We start from the raw sequence: 21028 nt of genomic DNA, 5'->3' as shown, positions 1-21028 counted from the left end.
TCTTTTGGGCATCTTCATCACTGGTATATTACTTGGTTTTCCCCACAGCCCTTCAACATGGACATAAGGAAATGTGTTTTTCAAGGAGAAAACATATATAGAGGTTGTTATCTTCCTAGCATCACATATCTAGGTGGATGAACTGAGATTCAAACTTAAGTTTCATTATAGAGTCCACAGGTCAACGGGAAAAGGCAACTCATCATTTATCCTGAATTAGCTTTAATTTAGTCATCTCATGAGCATTTCTTCTTGGCTACCACTTAGCATATGATACTTAATAGTTTTCCTACCTTTTCCTTGGCCAGACCAGAGACATTCTAGTTCATATACTTCAATGTCCCCTAGACTTTGCAGATTATCTGGGAACTAGTTCTGTAGTAACCAAAATTCCTTTTTATGTCAGTATCAATGTACATTTTCTTACAAGTATGACATCTGAAATGCATTCAAAAATTATCCCAATAGGTTGTGTCCATATCCAAATGACTGTAACAATCTAGGTACCAAGTTGTCATTTTGGTCAAATATCTATATTGTCCTTATAGTAATGATGATGGTAGAAATAATGACAACTGTCTTGTATTGATTGTGAAATGTGTTACAGAATTTCATCCATATGAAAAACATTCTGGACAGAGTATAGTTATCCATGTTTTTCAAGTGAGAAAAAATGCCCTGTGGAGTGGCCAAGAGATTCACCCAGGGGATGGTGGTGATGGTAGCACAGCATTCTGAATATAATGAACATCACTGAAATATGCATCTGAATGTGATTAAAAGAGAAGTGTTAGATTGTATATATGGTAACACAATGAAAATTTTTTAAAAAATTCACGGAACTGCATTACACAAACAGTGAACCCAAAGTTAAACCATGGGCTTTAGTTGGTACCACAATTTTAATAATATTCTTTCATTAATTGTAACAAATGTTACACCAATACCAGGTGTTGGTGATTAGGTGGTGTCTGGCGACCCTGTATTTTATGCATGATTATTTGTAAAGCTATAATTTCTCTGCTTAATAAAAGAAAAAGGAATTCACCTAAGGTCTTAAAGTTAAAATATTTAACTTTAAAATACTAAAGTGTCAAAATATTTTAAAATATATCTATCATTGGTTAACATTTTCTGTTTCCTTGATATGGGTTATATGTAGAAATCTCTCCTAATACTGGCGTTTAGTGTTGCATTTATTGCATTAGGACTTTGTTAGCTCTATCAAGGATTGTAATGGTGACTGCTGAAATGATTTTGAAATCTGTTGTAATTCTATTTGCAAAGAGAATTTTGAAAATCCGCAATCCTTAGGTAAACATCTGTCCAAGAATTTAAGATAAACAAGATCTAAGTCTTGACATAATGCAAAAGGGGGAAAATAGACACCTCTGCTGTATAATCTGCCTTTCCCCATGTGATTCTGTCTGCATGTCTTAAGGTGGGCATCACTGAAATCCCCCAGTTCTGTTCAAAGCACACTTCTCAGATCAGGGTGGAGCCTCTACAAATGCACAGAGACCAGGTGATTGCAGGATCTGCTGAAATGGATGGGAGCGCTGATGGGGGATGATGGAAATTTAGATTAAAACCAATGAATAATGCTCTGCTTTGTTGTTATAGTGTTTACCTCACCATAACCAACAATCTCCTCTGTAGATTTATCTATAACTTTAGAAAGGTGATCATAATTAAGCCCATATATTAATAATGACAAACTCTCAAATAGCCAAAGCATATCCTAATCTCCGGTTATCAGTTGAAACTTAAAAACAGAACGCTATAGAAGGGCTTATTTAATAGGGCTACAAATCACGTTTTAGGCACAGCAGGTATCCTTACCTACTGGGCTTTACGTGCTTCAGTCACACAATTCCAACTTATACATATATTTATTTATTTATAAATTTTTATCCATGCATACTACGTATATTATCAAACATATACCAAAATAGAAATGAAAAATCCATGAAGTAAAGTATATTCTTCCTCAATATTGTCACCCCCCCCCCCTAGATTTTTTACATTCCAACGTGGATACAATTAACTGATCCAAACTTCTTTTTCCACAAGCTAGCTCCTGTCCTTAAATATAAAGTCTATTGTTTGATCTTTTTAGTCTGACTCTTTTACCATGTTAGGTAAATTGCTAGTTTCCCCTAGTAAAGTCACAAACAGGGATAAGCCTCTTATTTTGCAAATCCTCCAAACTGATATAAACTTGATGAGAGAATAAACTTTCCCAGCAATGTTATGTTTCTGCCCCACTCATAACTTCTGCTTACTGTGTTTTCGGCCCATCCCAAATAGATCATCCAATCCAAACTTGGTAGAAAAGAAAGGCGTTTAAATAGTATTTCTTCGTCAATTCAATTTTGTCACCTCTAAATCATAACATCTTATCTTCTGCTTCAGGAATTAAAGGGGAAAGAATCAATACAGGGAACAAGGAAACTGCAAAAAATAAGGAGGAAAAGAAAATAAATAAAGAGGAAAGGAGCAACTCTCAATGATCCTGACAGATTTCCCCAGCCTTGTAGTGAAGCATGTCTAGGCAAGTGTACTACAGAAATCTGCCTCCTGGAGAATTCTGGAACACATCTCTATTTGAAGAGCCTAGTAACTATGACATTGAGTAATATCCCTTGTAGGACATTGAGAAATGGGGGAAAACTGTGGAAATTCAGAGTTTTGTGATTCACCTACTTGCAGAATATGTCTATTGATTTTTCTTTTCTGCTAAGAGTACGTCCCCTTGGTACATTCGGGCTACAAATTGGAGAGCACGTTTTTGTTTGTTCTACAAGGGTTGGCTTTGGTTTGCCCAAAGGAGAAGTAACCTATGGATCCCACTGGGTATAGGGGGTTATCAAGCCAAGTGTGACATCCCCACACATTAAGATTATTGCATCTCTGGCACACGAGTGATATATAACTTCCAAGGAGGATTCACACTTTTATTCGTCTAGTTCCAAAACAATAAACATCACCAAGGGCCAAGAAAAGAGAATAATAAATTTCATTCTATCTTTAAGACCAGCATTACTGTCATTCTCATTAAAGGAGAATAAAGCTCGTGAAAATATTCCACATATTGAGGCTATTCATGACTATTATCATTATTGTTTTCACTAACACTTAACTCTTAAAAGAATGCTAGTCTCAGCACTTATAGTACAAAATATAAAGATATATATGTAATTGCTATTTTAGTCTTTCTTTTATGGTTGAAGAAAAGCCAGAAAAACTTAGATGTTTCAATTTTTTTTGTAAATGCAATGTTATTTTTTATACAACATAAACATATTTGATAAATACTACAGTAATATATATGTGTTTTCTGGCATGGGAAGATAACCTTTGATAGCTATTATTTATTTATTTTGGGGGGGGGGTGCATGGTCCAGGAACTGAACCCGGGGTCTCCCGTATAGAAGACGGGCATTCTAACCACTGAACCACCTGTACACCCCTGATAGCTATTTTTAAATGTTTGTTTCTCTTCCTGTTAATTGAGGCTTAAAAGTAAAAATAAACCAAGCAATTTTTATAATTTGGAATTTGGTAAGGTAGAAGCTTACATATTCTTACCTGGTCCTGCCTCTTGGCATTAACTGATTGGTCTGGGGATTCCGATGAAGACTAATTCTCATTCTGAAAGGCAAGAGAGCAACTAAACATGTACCTAGTAAATGCCATGAGTAGTCACATGTGCTTTTATTATTTGTGTTTCAGACTGTCCAGCGAGACCCAGTTATTCACAAAGAATAACTGCAATCATAGAAATCAGCCTCCAAGTTATGCTTCCAAAGACTCTTGTCAGGTACGAACAAAGTGCAGTACACCTGCATCACTTAGTCCATATGCTGTTTTTATAGATGGGGTCTATTATAGTATATTCAAGTGCATTTATCTGTATCTTCAATCAGACAGCGAATTCCTTAAAGGATGGACCTCATGGGAATATTGTGAAGAAAATATGTAATATTCTGTAGTGTTTAGCACTTTATTATTTCCTCTCTTGCTTCCATTCATTTAGCCAGTATTAGTTGACCATCTCCTCTGTGCCAGGCTCTCAGTTCTGGGGCTATAGCAGGGTCAGAGAAATAGACATGGACCCCTTTCCAATAAAGCTTACAATATAGTAGAGAGAAGCAGGAAATAAACTATTAAGCAAGTAAATATGCAACAGTGATAAGCACTCTAAAGGAAAGCATCATATGCAGTTCCAGAGGTCTGATCTTTGGGGAGGAGTAACAGAGGCTGAGACTTGAATGCTGAGACAAACCAACCACATGCCGATCTAGTGCAGAGTGTTCTAGTCTTAAGGAAAAGCTAAGGCAAAGAGATTGTGGTGGAGAGGCACTTGCTGCATTTGGGAAGTAGAAAGCAGGCCAATCTCAACATGGGGGAGGTGAGTATGGAAAGATGGACTGTGCCAAGGAATTTGATTTTCTTGTGATCAGAAGTCACTGGGGGGCTTCAGTGTAGGGGAGTAAAGTAATTTATGTTCCAAAACAGGGTTTGGCAAACTTTTTCTGTAAAGAGACAGATAATAGCCATCTTAGGTTTTATAGATCATGTGGTGTCTTTTGTGATTGTTCAGTTCTGCTTCTGCAGTGCTTAAACAACAGTGGACAAATTAAATGATTGGAGATGGCAGTGTTTCAATAAAGCTTTATTTACAAAACTAAGCACCAAACACAATTTGGTCTTTGGGCCATAGTGTGCTGGCCCCTCTTCTAAAAGTCCACCCTGACTGCTGTGTATATATGATGATGTTATGATAATTATAAACAATCCCATAAACAATTCAGGTGAGGGATCATGGTCAAAGAAATGCCAACCCCATACCAAAGCATACTTGTAAAACAGTTTAAATATTTACAGAGGCCCCTCAAAAAATGCCAAGGGAGACTTCCATTCATAAGAAATAAACACCCTGGAAGATCTTTATTTATCGTTGTATTTCACATATCTCACTTATAGAGCTTGCTCCTAGATCTTTCTTTCTCTCTCCAAATGTCTCCAAATTCACCAAATCCAGCCCACACTGAATCTTATTTTTCTCCCCTTAATTCTTCAGAATTTATTATTTCCTTTTGTTTCAGGAATCTTATCAACCTCATAATTTTTTAAACAATTAAACAAGCAAGCCAATGTGCAACAGTGAAAGGTACTATGATGGAAATATAGTGTAGGCCGCAATATATCTATTTTTCATTTTCTCTGTTTTTAGTTTACATGGACCATAGATATAATGAAGTCCTTGAAAACACCCCTCTTACTCTTTCCCCTGTCATTTTTACTAGCAAAACCCCAAACTTGGTGAAACCCAATTGTCTGCATACTAAAAGTGGCTGGAGAACACCACACAAAGTGGTTGCCTCATCTCAGCCTCGCAAATCTCAATGACAGTTTATGTGCCTCTACAGTCTTAGCAATCCTCCTAATGAAGTTGGCTTGTTCACTCTTGGAAATAACAATTTTATACCTTTTTCTCTCTCTGATACTTCCAACATCCCCTCATGGTTCAAAATTTCAGATGATGACTTTGTCACATATTTTATTGAGAAAATACATGTTCTCAGAAGGGAACTTCCTTTTTCCACCATAAATTTATCTAAATCTGCATGTCTCTGTCCATGCACTTTGCTTCCCTCTTGTGATAGTGGATGAAAGGCTTTAGCAACCATCAAAGACAATTCCTTCATAGGTTCTCTTCATCTTACCATCTCCACCCCTTAAGAATTTTACTCTGCCAATAATGCCCCTTTTCTACATCTCAGTGTCCCACTTTCTTCTGGATGGTGATCATTAGCTTGCTCTAGTATCACATAGCTTAAGAAGACCCTTTGGTGTGCTCAAAGGAGCACACCAATCCCTCTCTCCTATGGCTACTGTCCTATTTCTACAATTTTTCATTCCACTCCTTTTGGGATTCCAGCACGAGCATTCTACCGAAAACTGTTTTTGTCAAGGTAAAAAATGACCTCATATTGTTTAGTCCTGGTCACTTCTCTGAGTTAGTTATGCTCTACCTTTAAGAAGCATTTCATATCATTGACCACGTCATTCTCCTTAAAAAGTCTCTTCTTCACGATACCACAATTTAATGCTTTTCTTTTCCTTACTTCCCTGATCACTATTGTTGCTCTAAGTCTAAATTTTTGTCTTTCTTTTTTGTTTGGCACCTTAAAATTTGGTCTCCTAGTTTGATGCTAAGCCATCTGTACCTCAGTATTCCAAATCTCTCCTTAGGATATTTAATCCAGTATTGAGGCTTTGCTATTACCTGTGTGGTATTGACTCCAACATCTATATCTTCAGTCTAATCTCTCCAGATTCATTTGGCCACCTGCCTACTTGACTTCGCCTCTTCAATCTTTAATAGCTCAAATGTAGCATGGCCCAAGGGAAACTTGTTGATTCTTTCATCCCCAAGTTTATTTCTCTTTCTATCTTTTTATCTACCCAGTTGCTCAAGACTTAAAGCCTAGGAATTATCCACCTTAGCTCTTTTATACTTGGACCCCACATCCAAAGCAACATTGGGTTTTGCCAGTTTCCATCTCCAAAATATATCTGGTATTATTAGTCCATTTCTTTTCATTTCTACTGCAATATCCATATATTCCATGCCACCATCGTCATAGCAAGAAATGAAAAATTTTCTAACTGGTATCCCCACCTCCGCTCTTGCCCCATTAATCAGCTTTCTTTTTTTATGAGCTAGCATCTCATTCTTTCCATAACCTGTGACTGATAATCTTACACCCCTGTTCATACTATTTTCACAGTATTATTTCCTTTACACTGAAATGAATCAAGTTGGAGTCTTTCTTCATGGCCTACAGGGCTCTACATGCTCTGGCCCCTGTTTTCTCTTTTCTTTTTTTTCACATGGGCAGGCACCGGGAATCGAACCCGGGTCCTCGGGCTTGGCAGGTAAGCACTCTTACCTGCTGAGCCACCGTGGCCCGCCCCCCTGTTTTCTCTTGATAGTCATCTTTGCTGTTCTCCTTCTTACTTACTACATCCCCAGCTAATTGATACAGGACATCCCTTATCATTGTTTTATCACCTCTTTACCAAGGTTTTTATAGACACCCAGTCTAAAGTTGTCCATCTCCTGGATAATTTTTTAATATTGTTTCCTTGTATTATTCTTCCGGAAGGTTTTACTCATATCTGAAATTATTTTGTTTACATGAGTACACAAGAGTGGAGGCCTCACCTGCCCAGTTTTACCACTGCACTGTATCCAAGTATCTGGAATTGTGTCTAGTAGAGACCCAACAAGTTTTTTGTTAAATATATGACCCATATTACTCTCCTAAGTTCTGTAGTGCTACATATTTTGTATTTATCTTGAAGCTGCACTGTAAAGGACCAAGAACTGGTCAGGTAGAGATAGAATATTCTTCTATAGGCAGAGGGTAAGAATAACCTACACTTGTATTTTACTCCAATAATTAATACTAAAGCCACAATTTATTGAGTTTTCTTATGTGCTTTTATGCATCATTAATGTATTCTTTCAACCATCTTAGAATTGGTATAATTATAGTGGAAAACTTTTTTTTGCCTATTCTCCCCTTCTTTTAGTGAGCCACCCTTTCCTTATTATGCAGTATTTTTGCTAGGCTCTTGTGGTCAGGTGGAATTGACCTTGTTTTCATGGACCTAAGTCTGGGCACATGCCCTGGATAGTCAAACATCTCCCTCTTCCTGAAGCAGTGATTGGTTAAAGATGATTACATGATTCAAATATGACTAATCCTTCTTCCTTGGGAATTTTGTTGGAAAGATTAGGGAAGATGATTTTTTTTCTCTGACATTTCCAGAATTATACTGAATCTCATAGCATACAGTCCCAACAAGTAAATAAATCGATACCAACTTTCACACTATATGTATAGGGTTAGGAATGTAGCTAACTAAGGGAAAACAAACATATATGATTGAGAGAGAGAAACAGAGGCTTGATGACATTATCTGAATGTATGTATAGTGCTTGAATGAAGCTAACATTTGTTGTCTGTAGCTCTTTCGAGTAACCTATGGTAATAAATTCCTTTTTACACTTAAACGGATTTGAATTGCATTTCTGAAACTTGTTTCCCATAAAATCTTGACTAATTCAGTTATTATTCTTGGTTTGCAATTGGGGAAAATGAAGATGAGAGAAGTTAAGAAACTTGCCAGAAAGGAAATATTTGTGCAGGTCTATCTGACTTCAGGTCCTATGCATTTACACTATAACAATATTTTAATGTATAAGCACACTGAAAAAGTGAAGTGCCTTCTAAGGGAATTTCCTTATGAGTCCTGAAATTTCATCTCCATAAAATACTCATTTCAAAATCTGATTCTGTTGGTAAATAAAATAGGTCTGATATGAACTAGCAATTCAACTGTTTTCATGGTTTTTGATATTTTTTACTTAAATAGAATGCTTTATTAAATGTTCTCTTTCAGTGTATATCCAAGTTTTCACATAGAAAGAAGTATATTAAATTAGATTTTTTTTAAGTTCTAATTTTCTCAAAACCCATTATTTAGCCACTGGAATAAAATTCACCCAAATGATGAAATGGAAAGCAATGGCAAATTATGTAGAATTATATAGGTGCTAAGAGGAAGTCTAATAAAATCTGAAAATTGATATTCATTCACAATTTACGTACATGTGCATAATTGATTAGTTTACCAAGAGATTGTACTATCTTTTAGGAAAATAAAATATAAAAGAACCCCCTCTTATACTGGCAGCATTATAGTTACCTAGAGTAAACATGAAAGATAAATGGAATTATAGGTAGAAAACTTAAAAGTCCTTAAATTATTATTGCAGGTATTCTGAAATGTACAAATAGCCAACATGACATGAACAAATTAAAATATTCGTTGATTTATGGGAGAAGCTGATAGAATTAAAACATTATGAGCAATACTGAATTGTGCCACTAAAGCAGTCTCATCACCATTTTGCTTTTTATAGATGGTGATACTGCCCACTCAGTTAATGAAATCAGAAAACTTGGTCGTCTTAGATCCCATCCTCATTTCAGTTCTTCCTACCTGTCATGCTATTTCAAAACTACCTTCCTATCTTACTGATCTTGATATGTTTCTTAAAGTGCATCTCTTGTTTGCTCAGTTGCCATTGTGTCATCTTCTCACATTCCGCTTATCCACTTATTACAAACCAGCCTCCATAGAGCTGCTAAGGGATTATTTGAAAGCACAGATTTGGCAGTGCCATTTTTAAGCTTAAAACTCTTGAAATAAGGTTATCTGAAGGATAAAGCTCAGACAGGTTCCTTCAACAAGTACTTATTTATTAGAAATTGTATTTGGAGATGGAGAGACCAAAAGAAATAAGACATGGGCATTCCTTCCCTTAAGGAACTTGGAATATAAAATGCATCTGGATGGGTGGTGCAGCATCAGGGTAAGGAAGCAACCCAAAGCAGATCATTTCACTATACTGTAGAAAGTGTTATCACAGAACAGCAATGCACTGGAGCTCGGTGGAAAAGGCCTTAGCATAGCCTGGGTTTTCAGGAAGACTGTTTGGAAAAATAATGCCTGAGTTGAAATCCAATAAGTCATCCAGGCTCAGAAGGAAATAAGCATGGGTGATTATCCAGGCAGATATAGGAGCAAGAGAAAACAGGTAATGGGGTTAAAAATAGTGCTTATCAATAACTGCAAGCAATTCAGTATTATGAAATTGTAAAATATGAGGCAGGAAACAGATTCAGAAGGATGGAAAACTAGTAGGAGTGAAGTGACATGAAGATCACATATACCACATGAACATTCATTCAACTTATTTATTGAGTGTTCACTACATGTTGGGCACTCTGCTGAGGATACATAATAAATCTGACATCTCCCCAGCTCTCACAGAACTCACAATCTCTTGGAAGAAGCAAACACAAAACAAACAAAAATATCGAATTAGACAAACAGCTTAAGAAACAAACGGGCAAAATTACTGTAATTTTGATGAACATTCTGAAGGAAAACACAAGTGGCTGATTTAAAAAGTGAGAGGGTGAGTGACATCATCAACATAGCAGCCTAAGACATCCCCTGAGAAGACCTCCCCAGAGATTGAGTGAGCAAAAAGACAAATCCAACTTGCTCAGAACTCTGGAGGATGGTAGAGACTGGAGAAGGACTCTGTAAATGTTGAATCAAAGAGACAGAAAAATCCCAGGAAGGGGAATTCCATCCCAGACTGCCAGTCCGTTCCTGGTTCCTCTCTTCCTCAGCTTGGGAGTCACACAGAGGCAGCTCAACCCAGTCCCTCCCACTGTGGACTGAGGCTGTAGAGCGATTAATAGCAATGAGTTAGAACTCCACACATGTCCAGACACAAGGACCTAAGTCCACAGAGACCCAGGGCAGAGGACAAGTTGCTGAGGAGCATAAGGAGTGCTGCATAGAAATTCTGCCTTCCCCCTGACACCAAAACTCAATTTTGCCTAATTCTCTCCCACTTTATAACAAGGATTATCTTCCTTCCAGTTTACAATGACACATGCATCGTTTCTGTCTAAACCCTCATCAAGAAGCACTTTTAGCATCCGTATTTTTACCAACAGTCTTTTCAAAGCAATCCAAGCCTTTTCTATCACGCACTGCACAATTCTTCCAGAATCTTCTCCATATCCATTTATAAAGTTGTTCCAGCATTTCTGGTATGTACACTCTCAGTGCCCCACTCTTCCGGTACCAAGCTCTGTTTTAGCTTGCTAAAGCTGCCAAAATGCAATATACCAAATTTTAACAACAGGGATTTATTGGCTTTTGCAAGTTTACAGTTCTGAAACTGTGAAAATGTCCAAATTAAGGCATCAACAGGAAGGTACCTTCTTCCTGGAAGAAAGGCTGTTGGTGATTTGGGACCCCTCTGTCACTTGAGAAGACACATGGTGGCATCTGCTGGTTCTTCTGTCCCAGGTTCCATTTCTTTCAGCTTCTGGCTGCTGCCTCTATGGCTTTCTTTCTGAGCTTCTGTGTGTTTTGTTCTTTAGCTTCTGTCTCTCGTAGCTTCTCTATTTCGCCCTTTCATGCTCCTAAAAAGGGCTGCAGAAAGAGGAAAAAGACCCACCTAGGATCCATCTCAATTGAAATAGCCTAATGAAAAGGTCCCACCCACAATAGGTCTACACCCATAGGAATCAATTAGCTTGAAGAATGTGATCTTTTCTGGAGCACATACAGCTTCAAGCTGTCACAACTTCTTTTCCCACATTCCTATGTATTTGCATACTATTCTTTCCATGTTTGCAAACCTGACTAGAATGGAATCTTCATGAGAACAAGAGACATGCTTTATTCATCTCTGAACACTCAATGTCTAGTCCAGTACCTGGAACATAGCAACTACCCTTTACATTTCGTTGAATGGACAAATGAATCCCTGAAGCATCCAAGTTGACGATGGAAACCTTGACGTCTCCTCTTAAAATTATTCCTCTAATTATTTAGTTATATTCTCTGGCTTGAAAACTTAAGATAAACGTTCTTTCTAATATTCAAATCCCTTGGAATTCTGCTTGAAGAATGCTCCTCTTTTGCATCTTTTCTATTATTGCATGAAACTGAGTTGAATAATACTGATGTGTAGTTAATAAACTATGCAAATAGTTTTTGTCATTATCTTTCAATTTACACTCCAGGATGAATAATTGCCATGTTTAATGTGTTTGGTTGTGTTACTCTTTTCAAATGTTTCTCCCTCCAATGACACCTGGAAAATTAGTTATATGTCTATTTGTCTCCATTTACTCATCCAACATTTATTTGCTGACACATAGATATTCATAAGAATAGTCCTTCATTTCAATAAATTTATGGTCCGATAGACAAGGCTAGGCAATACTGTTGAAGTTGTCCTCTTTAATAGTAAGAACTATTGCTTGTAGATCAAATGATGTCAACTCTAGATAATTGCCCTGTAATTTTTTCATTGAGGAGGATCCCCAGATGGTTGGGGCTCTTTGTCTAGAGTTGTCTGAGTCACCATTTAGTCATGTGACTTGGACAGTGGCAGGATACCCTGGATGGGAACTAATATCTCAACCTACTTTTGAAGAGTGTCCTGAACTCTCCACTTAACAGTTTCGCAAAGAATGAGTTAAGGCTCCTATCTACTCCCTTCTTTTCTCTTCTCCAAGTGGAGAGAACACCAACCCGATTGGCTCAGATTGAGGACACTGGTTGGCCCACATTTATCAGTGAATAAATGTTTTTCCCTGGCTTCCTACTCCATGGAGCTGACTGAACAAGAATACTGGCAGATACTGACTTTTCTCTCTTGTTCTCTTTACATATGAACACTGTTTGCTTTAGTTTCTTGTGGCCATCTGTTGATAAGATTCCTTCTTGGGAGAAGCAATGGATTCCTCTTGGGGCTAATTTAAGCTACCTGCTCCAGTTTAGTTTATGAAATAACTGGGTTTTAAGATCTAGCCCAGTTAATATTTAAATTACATGTTAACTTTCCCTTCAACTGTATGTCCTAGTGTGCCAAGACTAGTTCCAGGTGTCCCCTGGAGCTCTAGGCAAAATAAGTTAATTACCCTTAGAGCCACTCTTGAAAGCTTTACATGTTCCCCTATAAATGGGACAAGTAATAAAAAGATACTTAACTGTAGTTTTATATACATTTTACATACAGTCAAAATAACTATATCTTAACAAAAATTCATCCAATTTTCCATCTGTCAAATTTTTCATGGTACATGTGACTGACTTGATGCTGATTAATAATTTACATGGGATTCTTCTCCCTTCTCCACTGCAATACACTGACAAACATGATCCATTTGATTTAAGTCTCTTCTTGGAGAAAAGACCATGTTATCAGACTATCTTTATACTTATCATAAGACAGAAACATTTTCTTCACAGTCTTTCTCAGGCACTGAAAGAATGGAAATCAATTATTTCTCTTCTGGGAGAAACTAGTAAAAATTGCGGGAACCATTTTTTTCCCCATCACATATAACAAAAGCTCTTAAATAGAGCTATTGTTAGACTTTAGGGATAATTATCCAGGGAAATGCTGGGCTTCGTTCATTAAAGGTTTGTAGAAATTGTCTTGAATGGCAAGAGTTCTTCCTGAAATAAATGACATAACTTTTATTAAATTGTGTGTATCCTTCCAATACCTTGTACTATATTGTATTATTATTTTTATGATTGCATTTGCTACTACATTTACCATGAAAGATTATAAGTTAAAAAAAAAACTTTTTTTTTCCACAAATATATACAGCAATAGGAATCTGTAAAATATGTTCTCCTTCCCTGGTATAGTTAATGACAGCTCCATTCCCTGAAGTACCCAATAAACCAACTGTTTCATTACACGGACGACTTGATCAACAAAACAGCTAACTTCACAAAATGTAAAGGTTTATAAGTGAATAGAGAGAGATGCGGATTCTAGATGCTTCAGCCTCTCCATGTCAATTAAGAAAAATCCTCACCACCAAATGCATTTCTTAAGATAAAACTCTGTGTGTGTGTGTGTGTGTGTGTGTGTGTGTGTGTGTGTGTACATATCTGGGCAGTGGAAGGATGAAGGTCATTAACCCCCGCATGTCATTTAAACTATTTACAAAATAGGACACCAGTGTAATTCTACAACACAAAAACATAAACCCTTTCAATTTTATGTTTTATCTTTTTTTTGTTTTTGAAAAGAGCACACCTGCCTTAGGTTTGCCTTTAATCTTTGAAATGCTTGTTTTCAGCCTGTTAATCCTGTTTTACAATTGTGTGGTGGCTTTGAAAATTTTCAGGTGATAGTTACAAATTGTACATTTCATTTCAATTCTAAACTTCAAATAATACATAATTTCTTGAGTTATTATTCTGCAATGTGGCATTTTCTAAAGATTTACTGCTTTACAACTGTATGGATATTTAATACCATGATAAAAGTTTTCAATATGTGAGATAAGAATATGAATAGTTGCAGCACAGTCTTTTGCCCTCTAAACCCCTGTTGATTTTATGAAATCTTTCTGTACTTAAACAAAATATTATTGTACTTATTTATTGAAGATTCACTTGATGTTTTCCATATTACCTTTAGTATAAATGAAACACTATTTGAGCTGATATATGTCTTTCATCTTTAATGTAATATTGCCTGCCTTTAAAGTTTTTAAGCTTTAAATATTATATTGCAATGGCTAATATGACTGCCAAGTAAATATAAAGAATTAATGCACATGCATATATATGCATTCATGTGATAAATGCATGAAACGGTATGGGAAATGGTGCCACAATCTAGGTACCAGATTGTGCCAATCTAGTGCCAAGGAATAGAGACAGACGAAGTGATTTAGGATGATACTAACTTTACCATCACAATGAAAATTCAAAGACTTACTCAAATCAGATGAATTATTTAGGATGTAGGAGGGAAAAAATGGTCATTTGTACTCTGTCCAGTCCCAGATTGGAAGCAAAAATTACAAATTACCAAGATATTGGTATGTTGGGTTATAGAATCTAACCTCAAATTATATATTATCTTTATCCTGATCATCACCTCCTATTTACTGAATTAAATTACTTCCAGAAGCCGAATCATTCTTCAGTAGTAAATTAGGCAAGTAAGAAGATAATATATTATTTAATATTCCTGAAATGAGCCCATGCCCTGTCAGGGGGAATTGGGGGGCTTTGCGTAGTAGATATTAGAAGCAAAATTCGAACGTCTCCCTCTTCTCTGATGTGCTACAGGTCCTTACCAGACCTTTGGAGGTGCCACTCCAACTCATCAAGACGTCATCATGCCAAATATTAAATAATATGATCTCCAGTTTTTGTCTGACAGTGTTGGGAATGATCTTACTAATCTTAGGGAAAAGAAATGACGTAGTTTGGGTCTTAAAAAATAAAGAATCAAGCAAACATACCTTCCAAAGAGGCACGTTGCAGAGCTTTTGTCAAGGTTTACTTTTAGATGAATGCATAATTTCATCACCAGATTCCAGATGCTCACATTTTTGCTTACACGTAGACTTCCTCAAAAATCAGAATGTAATTAAAAAAATAGATTTTAAACAGCATCCTCCTGTTTCAACATTAGTTTTATCTATACTTTAAAATTTGATAGGTTTGGGGGAACAGATGTGTAGAGAACTCTACAGAGACTTCAACTGGAATTAAATGTTAACATATATGAGCTTTCAAATCCTAATCTATTATTTGAAGAAGTACAGTCTTACATCCTTATGGTCGGTCTCTTCTCCCCTTGTATCTTTCCTCCTCCCACACTTTTCCACCTTAGGACCTCTCCAAAGTATATAAAATTGAACACTAAGGATTTTGCTTGGTTTCAAGGAAGTCTTTCTGTTTTTACCTTCCCTCCCTTTCCTTCCATTCCCCTCATTGGTGCCGGTAGAGTTGAGTAAAGAACTGCATTTTGCCTACATTCTGAACACTGCAGTCTTGGAATAAGGTAGCAGATCACAAAAACTTGAATTACACAACTTGTTCTGCCCTTCTCAAAAAATACTCTCTTTATGCAGCTTTGCTGCTTGACCCTGAGGGCAGCCAGCTGTTGTGAACTGGTTGAGCAAAAGTCTACAAAAGGGTGAACCAAGCATAGCCTTTTAATGCATATTTTATATATTTCACATCACTAATGGAAACTACACAAACATATCAGTTTGAATACCTACACCTGCAAGTATATTTCTGTTATGAGTTTTCTGGTAACAGAAGGGATCACAAAACTAAAAGTATTCTTTTAAACACACATGACTGACCAAAAATGCATAAGTAAATGTTCTTTACTGTTTTTTGTATAATGTAAGTCAGACGGAAGAAAACAAATAATATTGCCTCCATGTCGTCAAAAGGGTAAACAAAACCATTTGAACAATAAAGAAAATAAATCATCTAACAGGGAAAGAAATGTCATTTATTACAACAGCCTGACATTAATTTTATTGTTTTAAAACAGGGTTCCTTGTACAATATGGTTTTAAAATTATTATGATGTCAAAGAGGCCATACTAAACATAAAAACTTTAAAAAAATTATTAATGTGGCCACTTTAAAAGAAGTATAATGTTCTGATACCTTAATAATATCCCACTACTATAATAGTTATCAAAAGTTAACATATGTTATTTTACTTAATTATTATGCCATCTTGCTGGGGAATACTTTTTACTCTCCATTTACATATGGGAAAACTACGGTTCAGAGAGGTTTGGGGATTTGGTCCTTGTCACAGTGTTAGTAAGTACTAGATTCGTATTTACTTGATGTGAATAATGAATCCAAGGCCCAGGAAACTCTTTTCATGTCACTGAAACTCTTATGTATGTTAGAAATATGTTAATCGTTTTTAAAAATTACTCTTCGGCTTAAGAGAGCCACAGTGACCACAAAAGAAATAGATTGACTTGGAGCTATTTTGCAGAGATCCTCTCCTTGGGCTCAACCACTGTTGTATCTGAATGTCTGAGCACGTTGCACACCATAGTGAATGAGCCCCAGCAACTCATGAAACTGAAAGGATTTTGAAGTGCTGTATCAGAAAAGGAGCAAGAAATCCAGGGAGCATTTATTAGCTACAACATGCCGATAAAGATGAGCCCAGTGCTTTTCTGACTCTACCGGTATCTGCCCACAGAGTTTTATTATCTTAGACACACTGAGCTTGGTGCAGCTCTGTTATTCAGTTGGAAGCAAATTATAAGACAGAAACCCACACACTGCAAGAAGTCTGACCCTCTACAGCGTGATGGCAAAAGCAAAACCTTGATATGTATGAATGGGCACCTCAATCTTTTCAAATGAATGCAACTTTCAAATTAGAAAGAAGATATCCCTATGCAGTAACTTTTTTAAAAAATGAGATCACGCAGATGTTGTTTTGGTCTGTTAAAGCTGCCAGAATGCAATACACCAAAAATGAAGTGGCTTTTAAAAAGAGAATTTAAGTTACAAGTTTACAGTTCTAAAGTATAAAAATGTCCAAACTAAAGCATCTACTGAAAGACACCGTGACTCAAGAGAGACCGGTGTGTGTCACATGGGGAGGCATGTGGCTGGCATCTGCTGGTTCTTGTTCCTGATTCTGTTGCTTCCAGCTTCTGATGCCAGTGGTTTCCTCTCCATCTGTGGGCTTTCACTTAGCTCCCCTGGGACATCACTTTGGTTTCTGGTTTTCTTAGCATCTCATGGGAAGGCATATGGCTATGTCTGCTGGGCTCTGCATCTCCAAACACCCTTATCTAGGTATTTGCTTTCTCTGTTGGCACTCCAAATGTCTGCATCTGTTACCTCTGAAGCAACTTCAAAATGCTTCCTCTTTTAAAGGATTCCAGTAAACTAATCAAGACCCACCTTGAATGGGCAGTTACCTCTCCATCTAATCAAAAGGTCACATCCATGCCACATCTCCATTGAAACAATCGGTCTAAAGGTTACATCCACAATTGAGTGGTTCAGTATCCATGGAAGCAATCTAATCACAAATTTCCACCACACAATATTAAAACAGGACTAAAAGAAATACGGTTGCCCCCAACAAAATTGGATCAGAAAGAAGGACATGACTTTTCTGGGGTAAATAACAGTTTCAAACTGGCACAGATGTACAACAATATGAAACAGCACAGAACAAAACAAAATTTAGGAAATGTGGATGGTTCCTCTTTTCAAGTTTACCCAATGGCTCTAGTCAATCTATGACTGCCATATCTAATGTTTTGAACATTTTTCTTAGTTTAGCAAACACCAGTGACTCTTTGGATTGGACTATTTTACTTCCTATACTTCAAATTTTTGAATTACAAAAGTTTTATGCTCCTTCATTCCTTTGATTTCTTCCTTCCTTTTTTTGAAACCACATAGCCATACTACTGGTAGTAAAAGGCAACATGAAAAAAAATTGAAATAAGTACAAATCTAGAGGTATTATTATCTTCGAAGGAGATTCCAAAAAGTGGAAGAAAGAAAAAAATTCTCTTCTTTTTGTTCATATTTGTTCATAATATTCCAATTAAAACATATTAAAACCCACATATACTGGTTTTAAGATGAATAATACAGAATCAGAAAGGTGAATGGTTTGAAGAAAATGGAAAGATATGTCCTCTGGGAAGACCACTCTTACTTGGGAAAGTGTTACAATGGATGGCAGTGAGATACGTGGAGTCTAAATTTTGGGTTCAATTATGAGTTTTACCTCTTTCTATCTCAGTGACTTTGGGCAAGTTACTAAAGTTCTTTGAGTTTGTTTTCATTATACACATAAAAAAAGAGAAATAATGTATGTTTAGAATGCAAACTGTGAGACATTATATATTGTGCGTTAATATCATCTGAATTCCCATACTCTGATGCTCAGAAGTCTACAGAAAATGAAGCACTAACACCATTGATATTAATATCCTTAAACAACCACCGACAGCATTATTATACTTTAAAGCTGCAACTTTTTGGTCAGTGACAGAAGTTGGGGTTTATTCTTAGTACCATTTTTGGAAGTATTTCTGAAAAGTCACTAAGTGGAAAGTGGTCCAAGGAAAGTGCCTACCCTCATCTTATGACCTTTTGCCAGGAAAACAGCACATGCCAATAGTTCACGGTCACTCGCAGCGTCTCCATCCACACCTACATGGCTTAGGGCCACCGGAGAGGGCTTTGATTCCTGGACCCAAGCTGAGATTCCCTGCTACATTATTCAGTTCACTGCCTGGCATAATATGAAATTTTGATGTGAATCTTTCTCCACAATTCAGATTCTAGAGAACAGAGATTTCCCAGGTCCCACTCGACTTTGTTTATCCTGCAATATGTGTTCCAAATGGCAAAATCATTTCAGTACAAATAGGAGACTTACTTCTGGTGTGTGTGCATGCGTGTGACACATATGACATGTCAGCTGTGGGTTGTCATGTATTTTTATAAAGCAACCAGAATGAGAAAAGGATATTAAAATCTGATTAGAGGTATGGCATATACCTACAGAGGAAATTCTAATTTAACAGGCAGCTCATTTTTGGAGTCATGGTATTACATGTGCATATTTCATGATGCTCTGAGCATACTGCTCTGGCATTCTGATTGAGCTTGACTTTGCAGGTGCTGACTCAGTTCCTAGGATGGTTACACTTGGTTTGAGGAATGTTAATTGTTAGCTATAATCTTCCCAGCATCCTGGAGAAAATAACAAGGCTGACTGCCCTCATTTGAGAAACAGAGACATTTGGACATGCAAGTGACACATTCAAGGATTTGGGCATTCCACTGGCCCATTTGGGGGCAGGTATGTGGACCCTCCGTCTTACCCTGTATGTGGGTATCTCAGACAATTTCACAGAGCCCGAGAACATCAGTGCTAAACTCTGATACCAAAGGGATCTTAGCAAGTATTTATTCTTTTTACAGGCAAGCAATCTGAGCCTTGGAGAAGTTTCAGTCATTTGCTTAGTTTAACGCAGAAAGTAAATGTTTAATAGAAGAGCCAAAGGGGGAAAAGGTTCTGAATTTTTACCTTAAGGAGAGCTGCTCTTTAAAAAATATTTAAGATGTTTTAATGTATTCCACTGACATTAAAATATATTCAGCTTTTCTCCTCTTTTGTCAGAATCTGCTCCACGGATACAAACCTCTCCTGTGCATCTTGCAGATACTGAAATCTGGTTCCCTCTGTGCATTTTCCATTTTCAAAGAATGATTCTCAGGCTTGTCATCATGAACTTTTAGCTTTCTTTAATACATGATAAATTAGGGAACAAAAGGAACTCCCTGAACATGACAGCAGCGGGCTGGGGAGCCCGAACATGTATTTCTGACTCAAGGCTGAGCTATTATAAATAAAACAGAAACGGAAGGAAGAAGGTTTTAATTTCCCACCATTGAAGACAGTTTGTCAAGATGAGAGACAGACAGATGGAATGTGCACAGACTTGTGCTTCTATTTCAGGATGAATAGGGCAAATGTTTCATCCATGTTCTCTTCAAAGCATTGACTGGAATACAAGATGAATTGGTTTTTCTGGAATACAATTCTGCTTGAAAGGCCAAGAAAGGTGGTACGATTTTAATGCACATTTGAGCATCTTCAAGCTCTCCTTTCCAAAACCAGAATGAAGATGCTCCTGAAAAGCTATCTACTGAGAAAAAAAGCCATCTGGTTAAAATTCCCTTATGCTTTGCTTTGGCCTGGGTCATATAATTGAAGACACTTTCAAACCAGAAACAAACTGTCACTTCATGGGGCGAGAGAGAGAGAAAAAGCATGCATAAGGTAACCCAGAAATATTAGAAAAAGACTATCATTCCCACTTTTTAAGTTAAGGAATACCTACCTTTCACCTGTAACATTTCCAGCTACTTCTGAATCTTTTATCAAATCTTTCTTCCTTTCTTTTCTTTCTCTCTTTCCTTCCTTCCTTCCTTCCTTCTTTCCTTCTCTCTCTCTCCCTTTCTTCCATCAATGACATTTTTAAAATTAATCTGATCTTATTCCTATGTTCAAAATTCTTTCCTATAATCTCCCTGCCTCCTTCCCTTCCTGATTGTTAAATCGCTTTCCCCATAAAGCCCAACTTATTTTTTTTCTTTTTAATTATATGATGGCTCCATACAAATTTTCTCTTTTGCTTTTAATGTTCTACAAATCTTTCAAAGTTCTCTACACCGTTAAAGGTCTAGCTCAGCTATATCTCCCAATAATACAATTTCTCTTGTTTTCTTGAATGAAAATAATAACCCCATCCATCAGGCTTAGCTTCCTGGGTAATGTGAGTTGTGCAGTCCCACAGCCCCATGTCCAGAAGGGCCCAGCCTTGGTATAATGCTCTGCTGTAACCATTTTGAGATTGAATAATGGGCCTCGCATTTTCAATTTACATTGTACCTGCAAATGACCTAGCTGGTCCTGCTTCCAGGACTCCTAAAATTAACAATTTTATATGTCTGGTCCAGTAATTATCCTTCCCACTATCAAATTTATCTA

Source organism: Tamandua tetradactyla, chromosome 26, assembly GCF_023851605.1.
Source record: "Tamandua tetradactyla isolate mTamTet1 chromosome 26, mTamTet1.pri, whole genome shotgun sequence".
Lineage (NCBI taxonomy): Eukaryota > Metazoa > Chordata > Mammalia > Pilosa > Myrmecophagidae > Tamandua > Tamandua tetradactyla.
Note: the sequence above shows the minus strand (reverse complement) of the source record.